This window comes from Puma concolor, chromosome A3 (assembly GCF_028749965.1).
Source record: "Puma concolor isolate L17-30 chromosome A3, mPumCon1.1.hap2, whole genome shotgun sequence".
Taxonomy (NCBI): Eukaryota; Metazoa; Chordata; class Mammalia; order Carnivora; family Felidae; genus Puma; species Puma concolor.
Window position 1 is genome coordinate 103,729,748 of NC_141669.1, and position 16,910 is coordinate 103,746,657.

The following is a 16,910-nucleotide window of genomic DNA, read 5'->3' on the forward strand; positions in this document are numbered from 1 at the left end:
TTTGGAGCAGGATATAGAAACAGAAGGTTTTAATTTTTAAAATCATTTTAGAAGATTGCTATTGTTTTCACTAATGGCCTGGAATGAGGACGTGTTTCACTTGATCTGAGCTTTAAGTCAAATCAAGTAGAAACCCCAACCTGGGCTTGAGAATGTTTCAGGGAGCTGCTCATTTGATGGAAAGAAAGATCGAGCGTCCTCTCGAGATGGAACTTTTTTACCGGAGCTCCAAAGAGGTCAGTGTTCTCTAGCGGCTGTGAGACTGCAGGCATCTCACGTCCATGTCACCCCTGATCTGGGGAGGGACAGGGTTTGGGGATATTCCTGAGTGAAAATGACATAGGCTCCACTGTTTTTTTTTTTTTTTAATTTTTTTTTCAACGTTTATTTATTTTTGGGACAGAGAGAGACAGAGCATGAACGGGCGAGGGGCAGAGAGAGAGGGAGACACAGAATCGGAAACAGGCTCCAGGCTCTGAGCCATCAGCCCAGAGCCCGACGCGGGGCTCGAACTCACGGACCGCGAGATCGTGACCTGGCTGAAGTCGGACGCTTAACCGACTGCACCACCCAGGCGCCCCTCCACTGTTTTTTAATGAGATTTGGTAGTTGTTCTTGAGTAGATTTTGTTTGTTTGTTCTGTGCCTTTGGTTAAATTGCAGAGTTCTGAAACGTTTGAATATGATTGTTTTGCTTGTATTTTCATTATTTGTGGGAGAGTGGGTTCACTGAGGTCCATGCTTCACCACTTCAGCTGGAAAGATTTTTTTTCACTTAAAAAAATTTTTTTAACGTTTATCTTATTTTTGAGAGGAAACAGAGTGTAAGCGGGGGAGGGGCAGAGAGAGAGGGAGACACAAAATCTGAAGTAGGTTCCAGGCTCTGAACTGTCAACACAGAGCCTCATACAGGTCCCGAACCCACTAACTGTGAGATCATGACCTGATCCGAAGTCGGACTCTCAACCTACTGAGCCCCCAGGTGCTCCAGAGTCTTAATCAAACTCAGGTGTCTCAAAAGTAAAACATGCTGTTAATCCCTGTACTTAAAATGCTGGGAAGAGTTTTGGGCATACAGTGTAAGTATTATAAGCATGCAAGTATGTGGGTGTTAGTTTTTAATATGGTTATTTTCCTTTGCTCCCCAAGAGCACCTTCTGTGTTCGGTTTCCGTGTTTAGAGCACAGTGTATAGAGACTATTTGAATTTGCAACTCCATGAAGCCACTGATAACTGAGGAAAATATTTAAAATGTATTTTCAGAGATTTAACACAATAACTAATAACCAGTGCTGAGTTTCAAACTCCAAGCTAGCAGATAGCTTCTATTCAAGCCTAAGAGTAAAACTGGGGTTAGCTTGTAAGCAGTGAGTGGAAAGAAATTATTGTAAAAACAAAGGTACTATGTCATACTTTGGGTGTCTCTATCCTTCTATTTAACCTTTTTAAATTAAAAAAAGTTATTTTACTTTTAAAAACCTAATTGAGTGGGAAATTTCTGGCTTTCTTTTTCTTTCGAAACCCTGTTTCTAGGGGAGCCTGGGTGGCTCAGTCGTCCCACTTTGCCTCAGATCATGATCTCGCGGTCTGTGAGTTCGAGCCCTGTGTCGGGCTCTGTGCTGACAGCTCAGAGCCTGGGGCCTGCTTCGGCTTCTGTGTCTCCCTCTCTCGCTGCCCCTCCCCTGATCACATTTTGTCTGTCTCTCTCAAAAAATGAATAAACATTAAAAAAAAAAAGTAAACCCTATTTCTGGAAATTGTAGCTGTCCATTGTCAAGTGACTAAAGGGAGCTTAACTTGATTAGCAGTGACAAGGGAGGACATTAGAAGCCTCCTGAATTATGTCATTTTACCTACATCTTATGTATGGAAAACAGCTGTCCATTCTATGTAGAACAGAAAAGTTTGAAATGGGTATCCATAATCTCTGTGAGGGGAAACACCTGTAGGCAGGTACATACACCAGTGTCCTTTGGAGCAGGATATAGAAACAATGTTTTAATTTTTGAACGAATCACAAAGTTGCCTGAAATAACAAACGCTCTTGATAATCCATGACAAATTGATCTAAAAATCTATGAGTGATAGATCCAGTGGTCACAAGGTTTAAATAACACAAAGCTGGGTGTCTATATTTATCAGGCAGATGGAAGTCCCACTTTTGTCTGGCACCAGGATTTAGACCCGAAGGACAATCTGGGAAAATGGTGGGCTATGCTGCCAGAAGCCAACCTGCAAAATGGATTTTTACTTTATTTTTTTCTGGAGAGAAACGAAAAACGGTGGCCTTTTACAAGGATGCCTAGGCCAAGGTATTCTCCTGACCCAGGGGCCCTGCCTAGGTGCCCATGTGGCAAGGTTTGCAAGAGAAGCATTCTCTTCCCTCTGCAGCCTGTGGGGGCTTCAGGGAAGGTTGAGTGGCTCCACTGACAATATTGAGGTTGGGAAGCTCAAGGAGGCAGCTCAGCCAGTGGAGTCTTCACTGAACTGCAGAGAATCATGAGGGCAGCTGCTTCTCAGATGGAGGCTATCACCCCAGGGGGATTAGCAGGGAAGACTGAAAGAAGTGCGTATGAATTCAAGTGAGACCCACCCTAGGGAAGACGGGAAATAACTATTTGAGGCTCAGGGGAGGAATTTAAGACCATTGTTTTGCCATCATGCTTCAGTCAAGGAAATGTGAATTATTGCTATGAACAGGACAGCTTTATTACCTCTACACTGGTAAGGATTGAAGACATGGCAATAATGACCATTTATTGAGCCCCTTCTATACGCCCAAAATGTAGTATATTTTTTAATCAGTGGCATTTACAAGTCTTCAAGGCTGCTTTTATTCTCTACACTTAGTAGATAAGAAAAGACACAGCTTTCCCAAGGGCACACACCTAGTCTTTGGCAGAATCAGAATTGGAACTCGGTTCTTCTTCATCCAAAATGGGACTGTCATTCCACTACACCGTCTCTCATGCACCTGCAGAAGCATACTTCTTACTTTCACCTTCAAAGTGTCTGCGTATGAATTTACAGTGAGCAAAGAAGGCCCATAAACATCAACAACAGTAGACATCAAAGGAAAAACTATGTTAGTATGTTGTCAAGTCCTACACAATCACACTGAGAAAACTGGATGGATGGAAATTTTACTGCAAGAAAAGGACACAAAACAGTCCAAAAGGAACCTGACTCATAAAGTTAGTAGTGCGATAATTTTGTGTGCAGTGTATACTCATACTGATGTACAGTATTTTAAATAATTTATAGGAGAAGTAATAATTGCTTCCTATTTATGTACCCAGGTTGGGAAAAGGGAGTTACTGTCAAAAGCTGAGATACTGATAATTCCTTATGTGAGCTTCCATTTTATTTAGAATAAGTTTTTTTTTTAATGTTTGTTTTTGAGAGAGAGAGAGACAGAGAGAGAAAGAGGGTGAGTGGGGGAGGGGCAGAGAGAGAAAGAGACACAGAATCTGAAGCAGGCTCCAGGCTCTGAGCTGGCAGCACAGAGCCCGATGAGGGGCTCGAACCCACGAACCCTGAGATCATGACCTGAGCTGAAGTTGGCCGCTTAACCGACTGAGCCACCCAGGTACCCCTACAAGCTTCCATTTTAAATGGGTTTTTTTGGTAACGCTTATTTATTTTTGAGAAAGAGAGAAAGAGTGAGAGAGATGGCAAGCAGGGGAGGAGCAGAGAGAGAGAGGGAGACACAGAATCCGAAGCAGGTTCCAGGCTCTGAACTGTTAGCACAGAGCCTGAGCAGGGCTGGAACTCACAAACTGTGAGAACATGGCTTGAGCCTAAGTCTGATGCTCAACCGACTGAGCCACCCAGGTGCCCCTGAACTTCCATTTTAAAGACAAAAGCATTGCTGAAGCTGGAATTGTTCCAGTGAAAGGGGAACAATTTGGGTGAATTTTATGAATTGGATGATGAAGAAGAAGAAAACTAATTATGTCTAAATGTAAATTAAACCAATTCTTAATGGGTACAATAAGTATAGCATTACTCAACAGATTTGCCCCCAGGATGTCACCATTCCATTTGAAATGTTGCTGGTATATGAGAGAGGCTAACCTTCTGGGTTAACAATTTTTATTGAAAGTTTTCTTAATCTGGGGCGCCTGGGTGACTCAGTCAGTTAAGCATCCAACTCTTGATTTCAGCTCAGGTCACGATCTCATGGTTTAGTGGGTTCAAAACCCATATTGGGCCCCAAGCTGACAGTGCAGAGTCTGTTTGAGATTCTCTGTCTCCTAATCTCTCTGCCCCTCCCCCACGCACATTGTCTCTGTCTTTCTCAAAATAAATAAATAAACTTAAAAAAATAAAAAAAGAAAGTTTTCTTTCTCACGACTCTGAGCCCAGGCACTTTGGCTAATGTATAAAGTTGATTTTCTAAGATGTTAGAGATTTCAATGCTGAGATTGAGAGTGAGCCCCACTTTTATGGACTGAATTATGTCCTCTAAAATCCCTGTGTTGGGGTCCCCAGTATGTCCATATTTGGAGATAGTGTCTTTAAGTAATTAAGTTTAAATGAGATCATAAGGGTGGGGCCTAAATCCAATAGAACTGGTGACCTCTTCTTATAAGAAGAGGAAGAGAGACCAGGAGTCCACGTGTACAGGGGAAAGGCAAGGTAGTAACAATGAGAGGGTGGGAAGAAGGTCTCATAAGAAACCAGTCCTGCTGGCACCTTGGTCTTGGACTTCCTGCCTCCAGAATTGTGAGAAAATATGTCTGTGGCATTTGGTTGTGACAGTCTGAGAAGACTAATATTCCCACATAGCAACAATTCTCAAAGTTGAGTGTGGCTGTTTCATGTACCTTGTCATATGCTAGTATCATTGAGCATTCTTCTGTCAATCAGTAGAAAATGTTTCAAGATAAGTGAGCAATGGCAGGGATTCCCAAACTCTAACTACCTTTGGGTGAATTTTAAAATGAATGATGTGAATTATGTCTGACAAGTATCTTTCTCCTCTCAATTTAATTTCATTGCACATCATTTACATTGATCTATATGAATTTCCTATCTGCCTCACTTTTCTTTAAACTGAAAATGATTTTGTTGCCTTTTAGAGTTGCTATTTAAATACCACTTAAAAGTATTTTTACAAGGACTTTGCAATATCACAGGAAAAGCTTTGGTCTTTTAATTCCATAATGTCTTTGACATTCATCCAAGAAGAAGAGATGATCTGAGGATGGTGCAGATGAGACATACATAATTTTTAGGTTTTCTAGAGCTTACTAAGGCATAAATGAAATAAAGTTGTCTCCAGGTACCTGTCACAAGGGCATCTATTCTTTCAGCACAGTTTTTAAGCACGGATACTTTACTGAGTTTACAGAACCATGGTAGGCAGTTTATGCAATTTCCAGTGTACTCATTTAATTAGCCTTAAGGCAACCCCTCCTTGACCCTTTATTTTGTCTAACTGGCTTTCAAAAATAATCCAGCTCCTCTGTGAGCTCTTTAAGGGAATAGATCTTTTTCAAAAAAATCTTATTTCCAAGTCTCCAAACCCTCATATTTATTACATACTCCAAAATATATATTGGATGGTATTGAAAGCTGACTGAACTAATTATTATCTTTTGTCCCTTAAAAACTGGATTCAATAATAAAACTACAGCAGAATTATAGCTATTTTATCCTAAGTGCTTTTTAAAGTCACATTTCTTTGATTCTTTGAGACCCAAAGAGTCCATATATTTCCCTGGAAAATGGGGCAACTCTACAAATTCGTGACAACGACTTCAAACAAAAGAAGAAAAGTGGATCAATTTAGCCAGACAATAAAAATTGACTTACTTCTATTTTGACTAAAGAAAACATCTTCTTTCATGGGAGAATTTCAAAACTGCAAATTACAATTTAAAATGATAGCTGAAGGGCATAATCTACAGAAAGGCAATTTTTGTAAGATATATTAAACTTGAACTTTTCTATTATATTTGATGAGATGTAGAATCATAGCATTTTGAAACTTAAAATAAGGAAGGGGCCTTGGAAAGCTCCCATGGAAAAAGCAAATCACAAAAAAGAACCCTCGTCCATGTGTAAAAATGCAAAGTTGCCTTTGAAAGATGGAGCAGCATTTCCCCAGAGGTCCATGTGCAGAACGATTTTCAAATAAAGACACCAAAGCTAGAATTTTTTTGTTCTCTTAATATCTGTTTTTTTAAAAATGCCACAAACTAGAAAGCAGGCATTTATCAGCTAAGGTGCTTCTGCTAAGAGATGCTGCGTGTTGCCATGGCACCACAATAGGGCTGCTGGCTGACTTGTTCACCTGGGAGAAACCTTGCATTGTGTTCTCCATATCTGCTCAGTCTTAAAAGTCTCAACATTTTACTAGGCTTTGTTTTTTTTCCCTACTTTTCTATCCTGACACTAAATAAATAATTGTGGGGCATTGAGATATAGCAGCAATAGCAAGTGGTTTGGAATCAATCAGACCCAAGTTTGCTTTCAACCCTGTCGCTTACTACTTTAGATAACCCCTTCCTCATTCTCCTTGTAAGTTGAATGACTTGAATGAGGAGGATAATGATTCTTGCTTGTGGCATTGTGGTAGGAGTTACAGATTGTGTATCTAGTCTAGATACTGTATCTGGTACACAGTGGGCACTCATTGATTTTTATGCAGTTTGTTCATGGAATTGGCCAGTTTATCATCCAGTTGTAGCTTCTCAGTTTCAGTCTGGACTGAGTTGTGACCTCAGTTGTTTTATTTATGACCTGTGTAGATACAAAGTGGTTTGGATCAGGTCGTGTGAAAAACAGCACTAGACATGTTCACCTTTATGGTCACTCAGAATCAGTGAAAGCCATGATATCATAAGAGGAGGGCAAGGTTGTCCATCCATCAGAATAGTTACACACACACACACACACACACACACACACACACACACACACACACCTATTTCTTTGAGCAATTTATCCACCCCCAAGAACTATCAGCTAAATGCACAGGAGTTACTTACTCTGATGAATATCATAAGCAATTAAGACTAAAAATGTTCACTGAAAACTACTCTGTCAGGCACTTTACAAGATGCCAGGGTAGTGGTATGAGCTAAGTGATCATAATACTGGACATCATGGTATCAAAGAGAAAATTGAAATTAAAAAATATTTACAAGCCCTCTCTCACAGAATTTTTTATTCCTCTTTCTTTCCATGAAAATTTAACAATTTGCTCTGAGCCCAGTTCTCAATTACAGGACACTGGCTATTTCCTACCAACATAATAAGGCTCCAAGACCATATGCATATTTGAATTAGTATGTAGTACTCTATTGCCAACAAAACAAAACAAAACAAAACAAAACAAAACAAAACAAAAAACTATTTGATAACTTCAGTGAAGAGTTTTGAACAAAGGAGAAAAAGTGAAATGGAATAGAAATTGGCATCACCTGATTGACACAGGGTAAAGGGTATGTAGTAAATAATCCACCATAAGATGTGTTCTCATCCTTCATAGTGATCAGTTTAGTGATAGAGAGTGAATAAGCCCAGGCATAGTCATTATGTTTCTCACACATAATAAGCCTGGCCATCCAGCGAAGGTCTATGAGCAGGAATGCACTGGTTGACCTATACCATGAAATTCTGGATTTTAAAAATTCAGGTTTGAAAAGAGATCAGATGTCTGTTTACCAGAGATAGGGAATGGGGGAGGAAATTGGAGGACGGTGGTCCAAAGGTATAAACTTCCAGTTATAAGTAAGTACTGGGGATGTAATATACAACATAATGACTATAACTGTTGTGTGATACTTATGAAAGTTGTAAAGACAGTAGATCCTAAGAATTCTCATGGAGAATTTACAGAGAAAATTATGTGTTTCCTTTCTTTTTGTTATATCTTATATGAGAAGGTGGATGTTAGCTGAACCTACTGTAATCATGTCACAAGATATGTAAGCCAAACCATTATGCTCTACACCTTAAACTAATACAATGATGTATGTCAATTATTTCTAATAAAGCTGGGGAGAAATTCAGGTTCAAATTGGTATCGTCGACACAAAATGAACAAACTTTTTAGGATTTCTGAAAAAAGAAGTTTGATTCGAGCCCAAGTTAGGACTGCGGCGGGGATACACAATCCTCATGAAGAAGAGAGTGCTCAGCTCCTATAAAGGGAACATTTGGTGTAGGGTTACATACGTTTTTTACATTAAAAGTTACGACTTATTAGACAAAGAACATTTCAGAAAGTTGCAGACCTTAAATTTCTAGTATATGCAGGGCTGTATGGCTTTAATCTTATGGGAACCAGGGAAGTTTCTTACTTTTACTTATTTTTTGTGTTCAGAATGCTCCCTTTGGTTATTTTCTTTAACAAGGCAGATGTACAATGTGTGCTCCAGGCAGAAAAACAGTCCATGCTTTGAGGTTTTGCCCAGTCATTTTGACCTTGGCTAATGTTACAGTATAGCTTCCCTGGGAGTGCAGGAGCAGGGCCCACAAACATTAAAAGTTGAAAATTTCCTTTATCGGTATTATTACTTTGGAAAACGCTTTGGCAGTATCTACAGAAGATGGGTCTTCATGTACCCCCTGATCTGGTCTTTTTGTTCCTAGATATGAATTCAACAGAAATGCATACTATGTTCTTTTTCCCTTATTTTTTAGATTACCACTTTTGGTACTTGTTAAGTTACTTTATCTAGTCCCAAATGGGTGTGGATTTTATATCTACTTGGGAATAGTTATTGATGTTTTCTAGTGATCACATTGAAATATGTGTTTTAAACTTTAATTTGAGAAATAAGATATGCAAAAAATTAGGATGAGTGTAATAAATCCCATATGCCTATTGCTATGCATCAATTTTTTCTCAGTTTGGTTACATTTGATTCATGCATTTGAGTTTTCTTTTATTTATATATATATTTTTAACGTTTATTTATTTTTGACACAGAGAGAGACAGAGCATGAATGGGGGAGGGTCACAGAGAGAGGGAGACACAGAATCTGAAACAGGCTCCAGGCTCTGAGCCGTCAGCACAGAGCCCGACACAGGGCTCGAACTCATGACCGCGAGATCATGACCTGAGCCAAAGTCGGACGCTTAACCGACTGAGCCAATAATAAATGTAATAAATGTAATAAATGTAATAAATGTGAATAGTAAATGTACTCATTTTAATGAATTCAACAGAAATGCATGCTATATTTACCAGACAACCAATATAAGAATTTTCATGGCACCACTACTTTTAATAGCCCCAAGTTGGAAAAAAAAACAATTGCTAATCAATAAATAGTAAAGTGGCAAATCAGCTGTTACATATCTTACAATGTTTTATGACACAGTGATTTACAACTATACACAACATCATGGATGAATCTCATGAACATGATGTTCAGTGACAGAAGCCAGATATAAAAGTGTCCTCTGTATGATTCTCCTTATCCTGAGCAGGCTGGGCTAATCTTGGAAGGGTAGTAACTGGAAGTTTCTGGGCTGCTAGTGATGTTCTACTTCTTGATCGGAGTGCTGGTTTTAAACATGTGCTCATTTTATAAAAATGTATGATTATTATTACAAAATAATTATGATCTGTACACTTTTCGGTATATATGGCATACGTCTATAAGCATTTCCAAAAAAAATTTATGTCTCATAACACATGGAAGTGGGGAGAACTGGTCAAAAGTATCTATCAGAAAATCAAGTTCAGTATAGTCATTGTATCTAGAGTGATCTAAGGGGCAAAGATGAGTCTGACCTCTGTGATTCAATATCAGTGCCTTCTTTTAACACAGTGGTTTTTGACTGTTCTTTTGGAGATAATTGAATCCAGTGGCTGATGCCAAAGAGCCCCAGTAATTGAATCAGCATTTGCTTGAACAAGGTTCTTTTATTGTCCTCTTAATTGTTTGCATGTCCTATGTCAGTGAAATGGGCATAGCAACATTTTAGCTCAAAGCCACCCAGATTATGAGTAAACTACAGCTCACCGGAGATTGTCTAATTTAAATAGAAAGCAGAATCTGAATGAATGACTTTGTTCTTCCCCAAAGAAGACCGTTGTTCTCATGTAGGCACTGATTTATGCATCAATCAATCATAGGGCACCTACTATATTCCAGGCCCTGCATTTAAATGCTGGGGACAGGAAAAAGTGACATGTGATCCCTGTCCTCATGGAACTAATGATCTAGCCAGGGGGTTAGCTCATTTAACAGACATCTGAAAGGATGGGCTATGGCACAAGAGCGAGTTATACAAAGGGCCTTGAAACAAAAGAAAAAAATGAGTAACTGATCCTTTCTCAGGATCAAAGGAGACTTTACTGAGAGGGGAACAATTGCTATTGGTTTCAAAGAGGGAAAGGGAGTCCAGCCCAAGGGAACAGATTTTGCAAAGTCATTGCTGTGAGAGTGCATGCTTTGTGATGTTCCTGTGGGGAGGAAGGGGAGTAAAGACGGCAAGGGAGTTGGGGCCTGGATTATCAAAGCCTAGAAGATGCTGCTGGTGCTCTGCCCAGATCCCCTTTGGTTGGCCAGTGTGTTCTTCTCCTGCTGCTGTGAGTCCCCCTTCTCAGAGAATTTCCCTTAAACTATAAGAGCCACCTCACCCAGAAATACCCAGAGGTCATAGAACCTCATTCACTGGGGAAACCTGTAGCCAAAAGTTTACTGATTCGGGAGCAGTGCTGTTCATGCTCCAGAACTTGCACGGGCTCAGGATGAGCCTAGACTCTAGCTGAGACCACATCCTTGCTTAGCTCCTTCCAGCTGTCCTCTCCTGCTTCCCTCATTCTCCCTCATTCCCCCTCATTGGAGGACACACCTCACTAATTTGCAGACACAAGAATCCCAGCCTCAGACTCTGCTTTTAGGGAGCTTGACCTCAGACCTCAATTTTGATTGCATGAATAGTAGGGAGCCATTGAAAATGTTACATCAGTGGAGTGGTTCAATTTGAATTGCATTTTGTAAAAGTAACTGTCATAACTTTGAATGTAAATTGGAGGATAATTCCTCTGGTTCACTTAATTTTTTTTAACATTTATTCATTTTTTGAGAGTGAAAGACGGAGCATGAGTGGGGGAGGGGCAGAGAGAGTGGGAGACCCAGAATCAGAAGCAGATTCCAGGCTCTGAGCTGTCAGCACAGAGCCTGACGCGGGTCTTGAACTCACAGGCCAGGAGATCATGACCTGAGCCAAAGTCAGACACTTAAACAACTGAGTCACCCAGGCACCCCCTCTGGTTTACTTTTCATGTAAAAAAGATACTACATTTAAACACTGTCCTGGGGCGCCTGGGTGGCTCAGTTGGTTAAGCGTCCGACTTCGGCTCAGGTCGTGATCTCGCAGTCCGTGAGTTCAAGCCCCGCGTCAGGCTCTGTGCTGACTGCTCAGAGCCTGGAGCCTGTTTCGGATTCTGTGTCTCCCTCTCACTCTGACCCTCCCCCATTCATGCTCTGTCTCTCTCTGTCTCAAAAATAAATAAACGTTAAAAAAAATTTTTTTAAACACTGTTCTGGTAGGACTTCTTGCTACACAGTTTAAGGAGGGGTATATATGTATGCATGTGTGTGATTCTAATTCTGTGAGAATGTGATTATGTGATTGCATCTGAGAAAAGTACAAAAGGAGTTTTTGTGTTTATTATTTTATTGTAATTGCATTCCAGAATTTTCCCCTTTATTTAATTGTTTGCCGATAGTGGTTTTATCATGTTTCTTGTGGCAGTAATTACTTCTCATTTCCATGTACTTTATTTGAAAATCATTCTTGTCCTATAGTTTATTATTTCACAATATTATTAGCATTAGAGCTTTAATGGGGGTGCCTGGGTGGCTCAGTCAGTTGAGCATCTGCTCTTGATTTGGGCTCAGGTCATGATCCCAGGGTTGTAGGACTGAGCCCCACGTTGGGCTCCTCACTGAGTGTGGAACCTGCTTAGGATTCTCTTTTTCTCTCTCCCTCTGCCCCTCTCCCCTGCGCTCTCTCTCTCTCTCTCTCTCTCTCTCTCTCAAATAAAATTTTTAAAAAAGAAAAAAAAGAATTAGAGCTTTAATAATTGATCATGGGAGAGAAGGGTGACCAACTCATTGGTGACCTGCTAAGGATCACTTGAATATTTTAAGTCTTCTTTTTTCTCTTTTTCCCTTCTCTTTCTTTCCCTCACTCTCTTCCTTCTTTCTTACCTTCCATTCTTTCTTCCTTCCTTGGCTGGATAGCTCAACATGTTAAATATATAACAGTTAGGCTACAATCACTTAGAACAATTGCCTTTTACATTCTGTTTTGTAAAAATTCACTCTTGGTAATTAGTTGACCTTTATGAATAAAATATGCTGGTTTTCATTCAACAAGTGCTGGGGTGATGTAGGTGTTTGCTGTAGAGTGTTTCTTTATTCACTGGAAATATAATTACCTTTCCAAAACTGTAACTCTAATCTTGATTCTTGCCATGTGAGGAGGAGAAATTTATGTATCTGTATGATTTCTTCTCAGTCATGGAGGAAGGGAATAAACCTTTATTTAAGATATTAAATTCATAAGAAAGCCATTGAATACTTCCAATGAAGTATTACTTATTAAAAATTGAGATGTATGATCTCTTTTTATCTTTATCTAAGGAAATCCTACTTAACCTCCAGGCTAAGACAGAATATGACTTCCTCTATGAGAGAGGGGCTAAAGGAAATAACATTTATTCCTGAATATCTAATCCAGAAGCCAACTCTTCCCTGAATTCCCATAATATTTAGTTCCGGCCCTCTTAAACTGCAATTGAATGCCCTTATGGGTTATAACTACATAAATTTCAATTAGCTATTCTGCATAACAGACTTCTAAAACTCAATGGCTTAAAATAATAAAAATTTATTATCTTTCATAAGACTATGGGTCAACTGTGTTGTTTTGGTCTCATCTGGGCTCACAAATGTGCTTGTGGTCAGCTATAGATTGGGAAGTAACTCTGCCCTTTGCAGGGATCTCACATATCTGGGGCCCAGCAGGCTTTCAGTGGTCCATGACAACCTTTGCTGGGATGACAGGGCTGTGGTTCATGTAGTCTCTTAAGATTTTATCCAACAAAGTTAGCCCAGGCTTGTTCACATGGTGGCCACACGGTGGTTCACATGGTGGCCGGGCAGGTTCTAAGAGAGAGTGAAAGTGTGCAAAATCCCATGAGGCCTAGGCTTGGAACTGGCACGTCATCACTTTTTCTATGTTTTATTAGTTAAGTAAATCACAAGGTTGACCAGATGCAAGGAGGGAGAAATTGGCCCTAATTCTTGATGGGAGGCATTGCAAAACCACGTTACAAAGAACATAGTTCAGAGGAAGGTGAAGGATTGAGGACTTTTTGCAATGAAAGTGTCACATACATATGTTTGTGTACATATTTTCTATCAGGCTAAAATCTGAAAATAAGTCAATATTTTATCATCTTGTATAATAGTATTAATGGTGTTGCTTAGAATGTACTTCTTTTGGTTTTAAGTTCACAGTATCTCTCCTCCTTGTCAACTGATAATAGTTCTCTCTTACACTTTGGCACTCTCCCCCCCCTTCCCCCCCATCCAATGTGGTCCTGGGGCATTTATGGGTTCTGAATTGGGTGCTCTAGCCCAAACAGCTGGTCAGGGGATCAGAATAAAACTAAAGCTGGGACAATAGGAGTCTTACAGAAATTTGATCTGGTAGATCCATTTAAGGAGAGAATTTGGTTGAAGCTGAGGTTTCTTGCCTTCTTGAAGCCTGATTCTTTAAATCTTTCCTCCATTTTGGGGCACCTGGGTGGCTCAGTTGGTTAAGCATCCAACTTGGTTTCAGCTCAGGTCATGCACGAGCTCATGGTTCATGAGTTTGAGCCGTGCATTGGGCTCTGCTCTGATGGTGCAGAGCCTGCTTGACATTCTCTCCCTCTCCCTCTCTCTCTGCCCCTCCCCACTTGTGCTCTCTCTCTCAAAATAAATTAATAAACTTAAAAAAATAAATCTTTCCTCTATTTTGAAGCATCCCTGTAAATATACCTTATTTTTCTTCCTAAGGCAAATCATCTAGCATCATAGGGACATTATACATTACCAAGTCTCAAAAATTTGTTGAGTGACTGAATGAAGGTAGGGATACTAAAATCACTGACTACCTTTATCATATAAGACTATTTAGCATATGCTCTCCTAGGGCATGGATGCCTTTGGTTTGGTGTGCCCCACAGTCCTTTCTCCAGGAACTGCCCCTTCCCTCATCCACATGGGTAATGAGGAGTCAACAAGTTACTGCAAGGGCACCTTACCTGGTGGCCAAAGTATATTTGATCAGGGTGGCCAGTGAGCCCCCAAAATTTGTGAATGAAGGGCCAAGACAGTCAGTCAATCAGAAAATGTGTTTAATTGTTATGCTGTGAAACATATTCCCAGCCACATACAGAGATCTTTTCTGTCAATATCTGAATTTAGGTAAGTCATTTGACCTCTCTAAAGCTTTAGTTTTCACAGCTATAAAATGGAAACCACAGTATCTACCCCTCAGGGCTTTTTAAAATATTAAATGTGATAGTAAGTGTGAAAAACCTTGTGTAATTCCTAGTAGGGTCCAGTTTAGTTTCCTCTTATTGTTCTGTGGGGATCTCCTTTCATAAAGTACCTGATTTTAGGTTCCTGATGCATTTTACAACAGATCCCATACAAAACTCCTCTGATGTGCCGAGAATTTAGATTCTAATTCAGTAAGAACAGTATTGAATGCTTATATACCACTATACTAGGTGATTTACCCATATTAACTGTTCTCATAGCAATATCCTGGGTAGATACTCTTACCAATTTTACACATGAGGAAATCAACCGAAGACTGAATTAAGATGCATTCATGTCAGTCTCTTACATCTCCTTCATCTACCGTCCCTGCTCAGAGCTTTCTCAGTCTTGTGCACTTTGGCTCACAGCCAAAATGATGATAATTCTATGGCCCATGGAAGAAAATGGATGAAGCTGCTGGCAGCTGGAGATACATGGACTGTGGTGCTCTGCTTGGCTCTCACCCTACCTAGCACCCCCTTGTGGAAAAGAGTATAAATCTTTCAATTGTTCTTTTGCAGATGTGCAAAGGTACAGTTTAGGCTGATTTTAGAGTGATTTTTGACAATAAACTTGGCAGGAGGAAAATAGTTTTTTTGATAAACACTCTCAGGTAACCATAACACACAACCTTCCACTGTTGTCATAGAAAATGGACAGAGGCAAAACACAGAGCTGATCTCTAGCCTTATGACATTTTACAAATCAAGGCTGATTCTACTTGTTAAATTATTTCTTCCTGCTATCAATATGTTCCATTGTGTCCTTTTCTAATGTAGTGATCAAATGCCTTGGTTTCTAGGTCTCTAGCTTAGCAATAAACATAACATTGTTTTAGAATCTATCCCATTTCCTTACCTACTTTTCCTTTTCTTTGCCATGGGTCAGGATTCTTATAAGAAAACAAAACATTTTTGATATGCAGCAGGTATTTGATTCTGGAACTAAGGTGTTCTGCCCAGGATTGGTAAGGAGAGCACTTTGTCTGACTTTGTTTTTGTGTTGCCTGTAAAAGGGAAACATGCTCATAGCTTCATTACTGAAGAGCCAGGCTGTTTAAAAATATATGAATTATTAGCTCTATAAGGAAATTCTAATGGAAGGGAACAGCAATAGATCTGTATGTAATGAGAAGCCCATCCAGCAGCAAGCCATTCATTGAACAAGAGAGGAAGGGATACACCTGTCAGTAAATATTTAGAATTGATGTGAATCTTTAATGAGGAAAGACTGGAAAGTTTCACAGAAGCCCTGCTATGTGACACTCACTATGCTCTCCTAATTTCACAGTAAACTTGTGTAGTATTTGTTATGACCCCCATGTCGGAGATGCTGCTGGTTCCTTTGCTTCAAGCTAAGACCAACTTTGGTATATTTCTAGCACCAGAACTGAAGCTTAATTTTTTTTAGCTCCTCCCGTGCCCTATCATTCTTTCCCCACTTTCTTTATCCTGAGAGCACACTCAATAAATTGCTTACACAAAATTCCCCCTCTCAGGTTCTGCTTCTTAGGAAACTGACTCAAGACACCCCATTTTATTGATGAAATACTGGACTCTCGTACAGGTTGGAAACTGGCTGAGTGTAACCCAGCTCGTATATGGAAGAATTGGAATTCAAATCTCAGCTCTTCTAACTTTATAATAAACTATTTCTTAATGTAATTTTTATGCAGAGGTAGTAGCTGAGATCATTAAAATACTTTTCTGTCTCTTTGTGCATTTAAGTACCAACACCATACTGATGACCATATGCTGGTAACCATGGGTCAAGTCTTAGATCTGAATTGCTTGTTCCAGCTTGTCAGTATCTCTACATGGATGTCCAAGGCATCTCAAACTCATGCTGGAACTGGCATCTTATTACCGGCCCCGCCCCCCCCCCAAGACTGCCTTTGGTGCAGCCTGTTACAACTCAGCTGATGGCATCTGCGTTCTTCTAGCTGCCCAGGCCCAAATCCTTGAAGGCATTCCTGGTTGCTATTGTTCTCTTACCTCCAATCAATCAGAGAATCAGTCCTGTTTTAGTATACATCCAGAATACATTCAGAATCTGACCATTTCTCTCAGCCTGTGCCATTACCACCATGACCTGAGCTGCCATTAATTATCTTTTGTCTAAATTGGTGCAAAACCCTGCTAACTGGCCTCCCCACTCCTCTTACGTCCAAACAGCTAATTCTCAGCAAAACAGCCGGAGAATCCTTTTGGTGGAAATTAGTTAGACACTGCTGGCTTTTATTTCCTCTAGGGTAAAAGGCAAGACTTCAGTTGATCTACAAGACCCTGTCTGATGAGCCCCAGCTCATCATACTCAGCTTTCCCCTCACTCAGT

The 16,910-nt window shown here is 40.0% G+C and overlaps 1 long non-coding RNA gene across 2 annotated transcripts in view; it reads left to right on the top strand.

Moving 5' to 3' along the window:
- Window positions 1-16,910, top strand: part of LOC147582626 (uncharacterized) — a 154,812-nt gene that overhangs the window by 79,027 nt on the left and 58,875 nt on the right. The window lies entirely within an intron of this gene.